Source organism: Hibiscus syriacus, unplaced genomic scaffold (assembly GCF_006381635.1).
Source record: "Hibiscus syriacus cultivar Baekdansim isolate YM2019G1 unplaced genomic scaffold, ASM638163v2 tig00110694_pilon, whole genome shotgun sequence".
Lineage (NCBI taxonomy): Eukaryota > Viridiplantae > Streptophyta > Magnoliopsida > Malvales > Malvaceae > Hibiscus > Hibiscus syriacus.
In genome coordinates, this window is record NW_024062828.1 from 1,233,314 (window position 1) to 1,245,472 (window position 12,159).

The window sequence follows — 12,159 nt, forward strand, 5'->3', positions numbered from 1 at the left end:
TATTTAGATCAAGCAAAGTGAGAATTAGATCCTATCAGAACCTGGAACCCTATCTTATAGAATGTGCGTCTAAATTCCATTTTGATTATACATTAATATCTGAGTCAAATGGTATATCTTCAAACTTCTTTTTGGCTCTCGCGGTTATCTTTGTTTTTGTTCACTAAAGATTTCTAAATCTTTCAATGCATGATAGAATAACGAACAAAAAAAAAAGAAAAAAAAAAGGTGAATTCAGTGTGAAAATTTGCAAAAAGCATCTTGTAATCAAAAGGTAGATTCAAGTTGAAAACTTGAAAAGACAACTCGAATATTGAATCAAAGTCACATAGCTAACGTAAAAGAAGTGATCCCGCATATTTTTGATGAGGTTTCACACTCTCAAAAAGAATTCACAATAGCTTAGAATCGACGATCATTAACAATTAAAAAGTTTAAAAAATTTTGGGCTAAAGACTTAGTGAGTTACTCATTTATTGGGTTGCAGGTTATATAAACTCTAAATGATCAATTATATTATCAAATTTTCAGATAATATGAAATTAGAATTTAATTGATCCGTATTTGACCCGATTATCCAATTTCTCCATTAGATGTCTGATCTGTAATAGATCAAATATTTGAAGTTTCAAATCGGATCAACGAATCATATCAATTTTTTTTTGCACAACCCTAACACTTACAATAGTTGTAGTTACAACTATAGTTTAGAGGAATATGGTTTCCTAAGTTGTTTTGACACTCAATAAGTTTTTTTCCATTTTGGAATATAGTAATATAAACTAAACTGAAGTATTTAAGCGGGACTCGTAAGAGTTAGCTCCTTTAGACATGTCGAAACAATAGGTGAATCTGTCGGTACAAGCTGTTATTGGAAGAAGCCATCTAGTAAGATCACAACTGTTGTGAATCTTATCCTTGAGCTAATTTCCAATCTTTGTTAATAGTCAGTTAGATCGCTTAGTTCTAATAAATTGTAGAAACAAATTTAATTCTTGTATTTACATATATTTTAGGTAATCGATAAGCAATAACCAATCATCATTGTCCAATCTCTCTTTGTTTGACGTCCAACATATTCATACATGTCCACTTTATTACTTGTTCTGACATATGTATGCTTACACAATAATTGCATCATATTTCACAGCGATTAGTCCACTAGCCTGTCGATGAAAAGGAGTGGAAAATCATCATTGGGACCTGCTTTGTTAAGGTCTATGAAGTCAATGTACATCCTTTAACTTCTGTTTGATTTCTTGACCATGACAACATTAAAGATCCAGTCTTGTTGTAATGCCTCTTTGATAAAGCTTACTGCTAGGAGTTTATTTGTCTCTTGCCTGACACCTTAGATTTTGTCGGTGTCTAGTCCTTGATTCTTTTGCTTTATTGGTTCCACGGAGGGTTTAACAATGAGCAAATGTATAATGATGCATAGATATATTCCTAACATGTCTTTTGCTCACCATGCAAAAATATCTTTGTTATTTTGAAGTACCTTCATTAGGGATCACCTTTCTAGTTTTGGGAGAGTAGCAGCAATTTTTGTAGTCTTTTCTTCATCTCCCTCGAAAAGAGGGGTACCCTTTGTCTTTTCATAGGATTCAGCTCTTCTTAATTCTTTATCATCGATGACGTCTTGATTTTTCAATTCAAGTTGCAATCGCTCTAAGACATTGACACCCTCGTTAACTTGCATGGGTCTGGGCATCTGTTCCAAAGGCGCAGTGAGGGTTTGTTGTGAGATCTTTAGGGATTTTATATCACATTTTTTAGTTGTTTGTTGGTTCATCTTCATGTATCCTTTCTCAGTGGGAGTGGGAAACTTTACAGTGAGGCTAAAGGTTGTCAATATCAACTTGGTTTTTCTTATTAGAGGCATTTCGAAGATCGAGTTGTAGGCGGAGGGTTGATCCACAAATAGAAACTCAATTTCTAATGTGACACTGTGTTTGTCATCCCCCAAAGTCACAAGAAGCACGATTGATCCTTTTACCTTTATAGAATGGATAGAAAACCGAAAAATGGGTCCATAAGGCTTCAATTGTTCTTGTAACCCATCCATTTTCTAGAAAGCTTCCCATTGTAGCAATTCCAGTATGCTTCCACTGTTCACCGATATCCTCTTGACATTGAAATCATTTATACGACTCGAAACTTCCAAGCGATCATTAGTTGCTTCGTCAAAAACTTGGAAGGAATCTGAGTCTTCGAAATTCAGCTTCTGGTTTTCTGTGGCCTTTAGCCTTTTGACGGTCATTCCAATGATATCACACTTCGTGGTGCGATCTCCGAATAGAGGATCTTGATGGTTGGGTTCCTCATATGATTGTAAGTAAATGAAAGGCAATCTACAGAGGTAACTGGAAAGAGAGGAGATAACCAGTGAAACGAAAGGAAGAGAAAGAAATTTACAGTAGCCAAACAGAAAGCAAAAAGCAATATTCTGAAAGTAATACAAACAATGAGTCATTATTTTAAAATAGTCTATTTATACAACAAAGACTATTAAACTAGCCCAACTGACTAGAATTCAGTTACAACAGAATAACTAAAACAGTTACAGCTGTTACAACTATATAATACTCTAATATAATATTCTAATAATGATCACATTGATCATCGCTTCAATAGGTTAGAGGTTAAATATGAGCAAAATTTCAGATGAGTGTTGATGGTGAAATGAGTATTTTGCTTTTGGAGGTTAATCTAGATTGATTCTATAGGGTCAAAAGTGCTCCACGCTCATCGAACCAATGGTTGATGAGAACAAATGAGCTGCGTCGGTCGTTAACGGTTCACCCGTTTTGATTTGAACAAAGAGTCGTAGTCGACGCAAGGTCAATCATTAGCCGATGGGATTTTGTGAGAGTTTGGAGGAGAGAGATAACGTGGGAGAAAAGACAAATAATTTAAGTTAGAGTTGAGAGAGAATTTTTTTTATTTTCAGCCTTTCCTTGTGATATAAATATCACGGTTATAAGGCGGTTAGTGTCAGACCTATTATGGATTGATGGTTATCTATAGGATGATTTAAACAAGATTATTATAGTTATTGTGTGTGTCTCTAACAAATTATGTGGAATTATCAAGATCCCATCGTGGGGCTGTGAGGACTCCGAATAAATCATGGGTGGAGTTGTTGTTTTCTAATGATGTTTTTAAAGAATGTCTTTCGAAGGTATAACAATTTTAATTCTATGTACTATTTTAATAGTAGAAGGATGAAAATAGGTTCTTGAGCTAAATCTTTAAATCGATATAGTATAGACGAAAAATGCGGTGGGTGGGTGGGGGGAGCTCAAAATTAATGTTAGAATGAAAAAAAATAAAGCGTAAACTATATTTTTAGTCACTCAATTATTCTTAGAGTTTTATTTTGGTCACTCAACTTTTGTTTCTTCAAAATATACATAAACATTCGTTTTTATTGCATTTTTTCACCCACCATTAAAAAGTTAACGATGATTATGATGTTTCATCATAAGATAATATAATAATATTATTAGAAAATAAAAAATATCACATCATTAGTTTTGTTTATTTTTCAACGGCAGTGACCAAAATGAAATAAAAATGTAAGTTTAAATATTATTTTAAATAAAAGAATAATTTGATGAATAAAACGGAATTGCAAGAATAAATGGATGACTAAATAGTTAGTATAGCCAAAAATAAAAGGGTGTTGTACAAAGGAATCCAATGTATCAAAAAGAATGGGTAAAAGCGATAGACGTGCACAGATGGGCGTAGCCAGGAATCCTATGAGCACGAGCGTTTTAGAAGCATTAAAAAATAAATAAAATATATTTTTCCCCTAACTTTAACTTTGATATGCAATTTAACCCCTAACCATATTTTGTACAACTGAGTAACTAACCACTGATTTTGGCTTTAACCTGCAATTTAGTCCCTTAATTTGGCATTGATATACAATTTTTCGGAAAATTTTAAAATAATGGTTGTTTTTTACTTATAAATTTAAATTAATCTAGACTGTTAATATTTATATTTCAAATTTTAATTTAATACATATTTAAATATTTAACTATGATATATTTATATTGAAAAATGTAGGGGCCATATGGAAGATCAAAGCCAAAGTCAAGTGACAAACTGTAATCAACAAAAAGTTAGTGATCAAATTACATAAAAAAGTCTTGGTCATATTGCATATCAAAATCAAAGTCAGGGACCAAAAGATACATTAACCCTTCATTTTATTTTATCAGAAAATCTTTGAGTCTGCACTGCCGACTTTTTTGGCGGGAAATTAAGAATTTTAGGGCTTGTTCCCTCCAAGATTAGGTCACAATTGGCGATATGACGAGTGCTGATAAGAGTGAGGGTTACTGTTTAAGGCAAGCAGCCATTTTTTTAATTTTATAACAATCCTTCTTTGGTCGACTCTTTGGTAGCAATTTATTTATTTTTCCAAATATTGTTAAAAAAAAAATAGTATTGAAAATAACATTTATTTAAGATTAATACATACGTATTATTATCACTAGTTGATTTGATTTATTTTTATGTTTGTATAAATACATACTTTCGACATGCATCATACATACTTATCTTTTAGGATAAAATTTTTATTTCTTTTTCATATTTTTAATTTCTCTTTCTATTTTTTTCATTTCAATTCAATTTTAATCGATGTTATTGACATTATACGTGTCATGTCATTTAAAGTGAATATATGATATATATCACGTCATCTAAAATAATGACATAATATATGTCACATTATTAAAAGTGATAATATAATTTGTGTCATGTCATCTAAAGTGATGACGTCGCATGAGACACTTCACTCAAAGTGCACATGGTCTGTTTTAACCAAAATTTACAACGTTGTGAGTAAAATGATCTTTAAAAATAATATGATGCAAAGTGATTATTTGTGTAAACATTGAGAAGTAGTTTTGTGATTATGCCTTCTAAAAAAATATATACTTTTAAAAATCTATGTTTTATACCAAAGTGAAATATTAAATTCGAAAATTTGTTACGCATGAAAAGGTTAAAACATCATACTATACACAGAATTGATACCATGTTAAATTATGTGTTGTTTTAGTATTTGAAAGTTAGAAGTTTGAATCTAAATTTAGCTTATGATCCCTCAAAATTATAATATAAATGTAATTTTAAATAGATAAAGTGAAATTTATTTAAAACCAAAATATTTAGACTGATATTTGAAATAAAAAAAATAATTAATTTAGTTTTGAGAAATGGTATAAATATATTACAAACAAACAAAAAAATCTCAATCCAACAACTTTGGACATTATCCCTTTAGTCCTATTAATAGAAAGATGCCACAATATCAAAAAATAATTTTCTTAACATTTGATTAAATAATTATTTATATTCTTTTAGCATTTTGACTTTTTAATATTTTATTTTGAAAAAAAAACACTTCTAGTTAGATGAAAATTTTTAATTGACTAATAGTCAATGATTAATGCTGACTTGACAGCTTCAAATAACTTGAAGTGTTGATGTAACATGTTATCGTGTGATCTCACGTTAATATTTTTTTATTAAAAAAATAATTAATTTCACCTAAGTTTTTAACCCAATATCTCCCATCTTGATTTTTATTGTACCAAAGTCCATAGGATTATGAACAATCTCAAAATAGTCATGCAATCCAAGACTTTCAACATCGTGACTCTTTGTTCGACCCGATTCACAGATGTTGACATTTCATAAAAAAAAAAGATCATTTATTATTTTTTTTTAAAAGTAACCTTAAATGATTAAATAGTCACCATAAAAAAATATAAATTTGTATTAATATTTATGTTTTATAATTCAATTTAAATAAAATTATAATTTAAATTTAGACTGACCATGATAGATCACCATATTCATGAGTAGATTTAGTTTGAAAAAATAAGTTAAAAAAATGTATGTGCTAAACACTGTAGCATATTCGTATTATTTATAATTTATTAATGATATAATCAGTGGCGGACCCATGAATATTTTTTTAGGTGGGTACATATATATTACTAACATAAATTTTTCGTCACAAAAAAATTCTAAGGTGGACACCATCAATAAAATGAACAACTAATATAAAGAAATTTAAATTTCAGGGTGGGCATATATAAAAATTACATCCGCCATTGGATATAATGTTAAAAAATATTAAGACTAAATAGTTACACTTAGGGGTGTTCATTCGGTTAAAACGGTGGCCGACCGAATCAAATTAACCATAACCGAATTGTAGACACTAATTTTCGTCCATCTTTTTTATTATTTATATATATATATATTATATAGTTTGAAATCATTTTGAAAACTATATAATATATGTTTTTTTAAAAAAAAACATTTTGAAAATATATAATATATAGTTTTTGAAAAACATTTTTGAAAACATATATATTATATAGTTTTTGAAATCATTTTTGAAAACATATAACATATAATTTCAAAACATTTTTGAAACTATGAGTTTGAAAACATTTTTAAAAAATATATATAATATATAATTTTAAAATATTTTTGAAAATATATATTATATAGGTTTTTGAAAAATATTTTTTATTATTATAATTGTCATTTTTTTATTTTAGTATTATTATTATTTTTATTAATTTTATTTTTATTGTTCATGTCCAATAATCAATCCAGCAAAGGGTCCACTAGTCTGGTTCAGTCAGATTTGAGCCTGACCCAGCCCGTCCAGGTTTAGGGTTTGGAAAACCCTGAAGAGACATCAAAAGTCACAGGCGCCGCGCATGGGGAAGTTATACAGTCAAAGAGAGAACAAGAACGGCCGGGAAAACCGGGACTGCACCATCCCGGGATTCCCGGCCACGTGAAACGACGTTAGGCCCGAAAGGTACGGGAATGACCCCGTCATCGCCGGAAACAGCCCCGTCGGGGGCTATATAAATACCAACAGGGCATCATCGAGAGATACCGAGAACCATCGACCACAAAACCGGTCTACACAAAACCACAAGCCTAAAGCCAAAATACCCACAACGAGAACAATACCCAAGTATCATCGGGAACAAGCCAAACACACATCAGACAACCAAAAACCACAGTAGATCAAGAAACAACAGACCACAACCGAGTACACAAAGAACTACAACCATCACACTACACAACGGTACCCAAAATCGGCAGAGACAATAGCAAAAAATACCCACACCACAATACACATCATCTAGAGCCACAACAGCTATCAACAGTACCAAAACAAAAGCCACACACACAAGAAGCATAAAAACTGAAGCATCAACCGAAGAAACCATCGGAAAAGCGAACGGTCGTCGGAGAAGGTAAAAAGTCGAGGTTATTTTCCTAGATCTACGCCGATCTATAGGGGTCTTGGTGATTTGGGCTACGGTTTTGGTTCTACGGAGACGAGGGGAGCGTCTTGAGGTTATTTAGATTTTTTTTCCGGCCACCGGAGTCGGTGGCCGGAGCGGCGGCGAACGGCGGAGTGCATGGCCGTGATATGGGGCTTGGTTCAAAGAATTGAGAGGATGTAGCGAGAGAACAGATTGTTCTCTCGTTGAGGAGAGAGAGAGGAAAATCAGAAATGGGAGATATGAAGGGGAGAAGAGTGTTTTTGTATATATATATATATCATGGGTCTATGTGCAATTAGGGGATTTTTTAATTCTCCCCGCAGTCCCTGGTAGTTTAAATCGCATTACAATCTGGTCATCACTTGTAATTTCGTCTCTGGATTCTCAATTCATTCAAATTGGTCACCTTTTACACTTTTTATATTTTGTGAATTAACCCCCCTAATTTTGTTTATTTTTTATTGCAGTTCACTTTTAAAATTCATTTCAGTCCATAGGTTTCAAGCTCATTCGATTTGATCCTTTTTTATTTTCATTTATCCTTTGTTTTCATTTATTCTATTTTTGCTTTTTTTTTTAAAAACTCATTTTTTTTGTTCTCTTTAATCTTTATTTATTCTCTTTCTTTGACTTTTTATTTTTATTATATATATATATATATATATATATATTTTTGACTTTTTTTTGTTTCCATTTGTTTTTTTTATTTAACATTTATTTATTATTATTGTTTTTATTTATTTATTTTTTACTAACATTTTTGACTTTGTAGAGAATTTTCAACCGATCAAAGGTAAGCAATTCGAATCGAGTAATTTAAATTTTAATTTAAATTTTTAATTATTCGCAATCAAGACAACCTGCAAATTAATTGGTACCGAAAGGGCGGTTCAAGGGTGCTAATCCTTCCTTGATCGTAACCGACTCCCGAACCCGACACGTCTCTGGTACAACGCATATCAGGTAAGAAATAGGGTATCCGATCAACCCATTTGTTTTAAAATAAATGATCGGTGGCGACTCTAACCCAATTCATTCAAGTCGAAGCCCAATTCCGGGTCCAACCGAAAGACGGTTCCGACAGCTTGGCGACTCCACTGGGACAGGTAAGTGAGTCAGGCCGAAATTAATTTCCGGTTGTCTTTTTTAGCGAAAATTACGAGTTTAAATTTTAATTTGTTTATTTGATTCTAATTATTTACCTTGATTATTTTTTAAATAAATAGTTGTACTAACGTTTTTTAATGACTTCAGATTTTTTCAAAATTGTCATCTCTAAGCTCTAAACCCGAGCTCCGAACCCGTTTTAAATAGAGGTGAAAGCGACGCATTCGTGTGAATTTATTCACCGCATATGCCTAGCAAGTAGCCTTCGGGATTCATATACCTTATGTCTTCGTGTGAATTTATTCACCGTGCGGGCATAAGGGAATGTGTCCTCTCGAGTTTAACTTAGTCCACACAAGCTTGTAATAGGCTTAGGACTAAGGGTCTAGCAAGCCCAATGGGGAACCGGCAAGGAGAACTCGAGTACCTTTTTAGAACCTAAACTGGGAGAGTGCAGGGAATTAGAGCCCACCCCAAAACCTCATTCCAAACCCTAAGATGCTTTGTTTCCTGCTTTATTTTCTGTTCAAGCATGCGAACTAGACAAATATGCGGCTAGGATTTGTTTGAAATTAGCATGCGGGATAGAAATCATGTCTGTGTAGGAATATTAAGCATGTTCGGGTAGATATCATGTGGGGTAGGACTTTTATTTTCATGATTGCTTTTTATTATTTTCACATCACTAACCTTTTTCATTAATTGTTCTCTTTTGTTTTGTTTTCATCATTCGCATCATTTAAACGAGGTGTTGATCCACCAAAAATGTGTTTGTTAAACATAAATAATCTGCATTAATGGACAAAGGAGTTATAATACAAAGAGACAAAAAACTCAGAAGTCCAACCGTGGTCAAAGAATACTCAAAGGCAAAGTTGTAGGGGCAATACGAGGAAAAGGTCACTGACCCGGTCGCTCCTTTCGAAATCTACAAGAACAAGATGGTGAAACACTAGCTGAGCTGGATGACATTACTGACGAATTCAAGAAGCAAGCTTCGGATAGTTTCTCTCGATGGAGGGCTCCAATGACACTTTCGTTAGAAACAAGCTCGGTAGAAAGTGAAAGTCGGAGATGCAGTCCTTCGAGGTCTTTTTTGGGGCAAGCATCTCATTATTTGCATATTTTAGCCAAAGGAGCCGGAATGGTTCGACAGGATATTCAACTAGTGAAAAAGACGAATCAACTTGTCAGAAGCTGTACAGGATTCATACCATCAAAAAGAGTTTTTTGTCTCTTCAGACGTAACACTTTTGTCACTAATAAGGGTTATTCATAATAACAGACACATTTTTCGGATCAATGCCTCGGACATTTCATGCATCATATATTTAGACATTTTGCATTTTTTATTTTCTTTGCATTTTGTTATTTTATTTGCATTCACATTAACTAACATAAACATGTCTCAAAGGGGGAGCAAATACTGGATACACCGCCTCAAGCGTTGGACACACCCCATCCACATAACACTCATTTGAAGAAGAAGAGGATGGAAGCCAGAATTACACAAATTGAAGAGAATATGTTGAAACTACAGAAAGAGCTAGAAGATAAGATAGACCAAAATAGTCGAAATACTCTAGAAACAATCACAAAGAACCAAGAGTCCTTGATGGATCAGATCGTTGCCAAGTTAGTTGGCCTGCAACAGACCAGTGCGCTCGGGGCAGGTTCATCGGAAGGGGTAACCATGCCACTTACCCCGCAAGTGGTTGTCTCACCCAGAATCTTACCAGGACTTCAAGATAATTCGGATAGTTATCGCATTCCGAAATTTGAAGAAGAGGTCAAAACAAAGAGGGTAGAAATTACCATTAACCCAGGAGGTAGAACGGGTGGAAAGCCTCCCCTGAAGAAGAAGGAAAAAGAGCATTTTGATCCCATTCCCATGACATATAAGGAGCTCTACCAACAACTGTTTGACGCACATGTGGTGTCACCCTATCCCGAGACACCTCTAAAGCCCCCATACCCCAGGTGGTATGACAAAAATACGCACTGTGAATATCATGGCAGTGTTCCGGGGCATGCTATCGAAAATTGCCTCCCCTTTAAGAGGGTTATCCAAAGGATGCGCAACAGGGGTTGGATTCATTTTAATAATTCAGAATCACTCCACGTTGCACAGAACCCCCAACAATGAAGAAAACAAGGAAAGTGCAGTCACCGAGGAAAAAGGTAAAAAGGCCAAAACCAGAGTTTCCAAAGTGAAGTTACCTCTTGCTTGGGTATGGAGGCAAATGATAAATGAGGGGTTTCTTGCACCACATCTTAGCACATCAGATTCCAAAAGTGACAGTTATTGTTGTTATCACAATGAAGATGGACATGATGTACAAGAATGTGCCGAATTTAGAGCCTTGATCCAATTAATGATGGACAGGAAAGAGCTGGAATTTTACGATGAAAGCAATGACACTCCTAAAGTAGAAAGAGTCATGGCAAGTGGGGCATCCTGATGAGGCCTTATTCAATTTTGAGACATGTTGTTTGAATTTATTTTGGATTTTTTTTAACTTTCTTTGGATATTTGAATAAATTTATGCTACTTTAAAGATTGTAAGCAATGAATCACATTTGCAAACTCGCAATTCTTTGAATATCATCTGAATTAAGAAACTCTGTAAATGGTTCAAAGTTACAGATCTTTGACGAAGTAACATGATTTAAAAAAAAGGACTTTGACCTTACCCAGAATATACACTCAAACACCATACCCTACTCTTGCAATTAACCTTTCATAAGGTGCGGATAACATGGGGCATCATTGGCATATGACAATTACTATGTTTTTTATTTAAGACGTTCAATGACGATGATGATCTTTACAAATGAAAGAGTCGAGTAGGTGAATCCAGTTTAGGTCAGTTGTTTTGAAAATTGAACTCTAAAGATGAGATCCCTTGACTTTCAAAAACACCTAGACTATGACAGGTTCTTCTTAACAATCTTAAGAAATTAAATCCGTAAAAACTGAGCTATTCCGCTAAGGCAATTGGTTATAGAGGAAACTTGAAAGCCCTGGCCTTATGAGTAGATTACGTTCAAACCATGACATTGCTCGGACACTTGGCAATTCGGTGTTTGCTCCACTGCTCTTGTCAGGCCGAAGACTCTGTGATGAGATGAACCCTTCAGTTAACTTGATAAGAGTGGTTATAATATTAAGCTGTCCCTCTAAAGCAATTGGTTTAATGCCCCGGCTTTATGGATTCAGCTAGCCAGATAATGACAAGTTAAATCAAATTTATCTAAGCAAGAAATTTTCGGTAAAATGGACTAAGGGAGTTAAGGAACACCTGTTATAGTCAACTACACACGAGCACTCAAGAATTTCGTTTTTAGACCGATGTTTTTGCACTGCCTTTGTTAGAGGAGCCTACAAAGCTTGAACAAATAGAAAATTTCAGAGGACTGAAATAAAAGGTCTAGTAAGTGATCATGCTAGTTGCGTCATTTTGTCCGCACCCAATTGAAGTGCCAAAGCATGTCAAGATATTTTTAAAAAAAAATGACATTTTTTTTTCCAAAACCTAGAAAGGAGGTCAAGCTAAAGCCAACCCATCCATTTGAACTTTTGTCAAAGAGCTGTAACTCTGAAATCATAAAAAGAGCTATTGATTCCTTTGATATACTTTGAACTCATGTTTACAATTTGATTCAATTACGAACAATATTTTACAGAATTTTCATCCTTTTC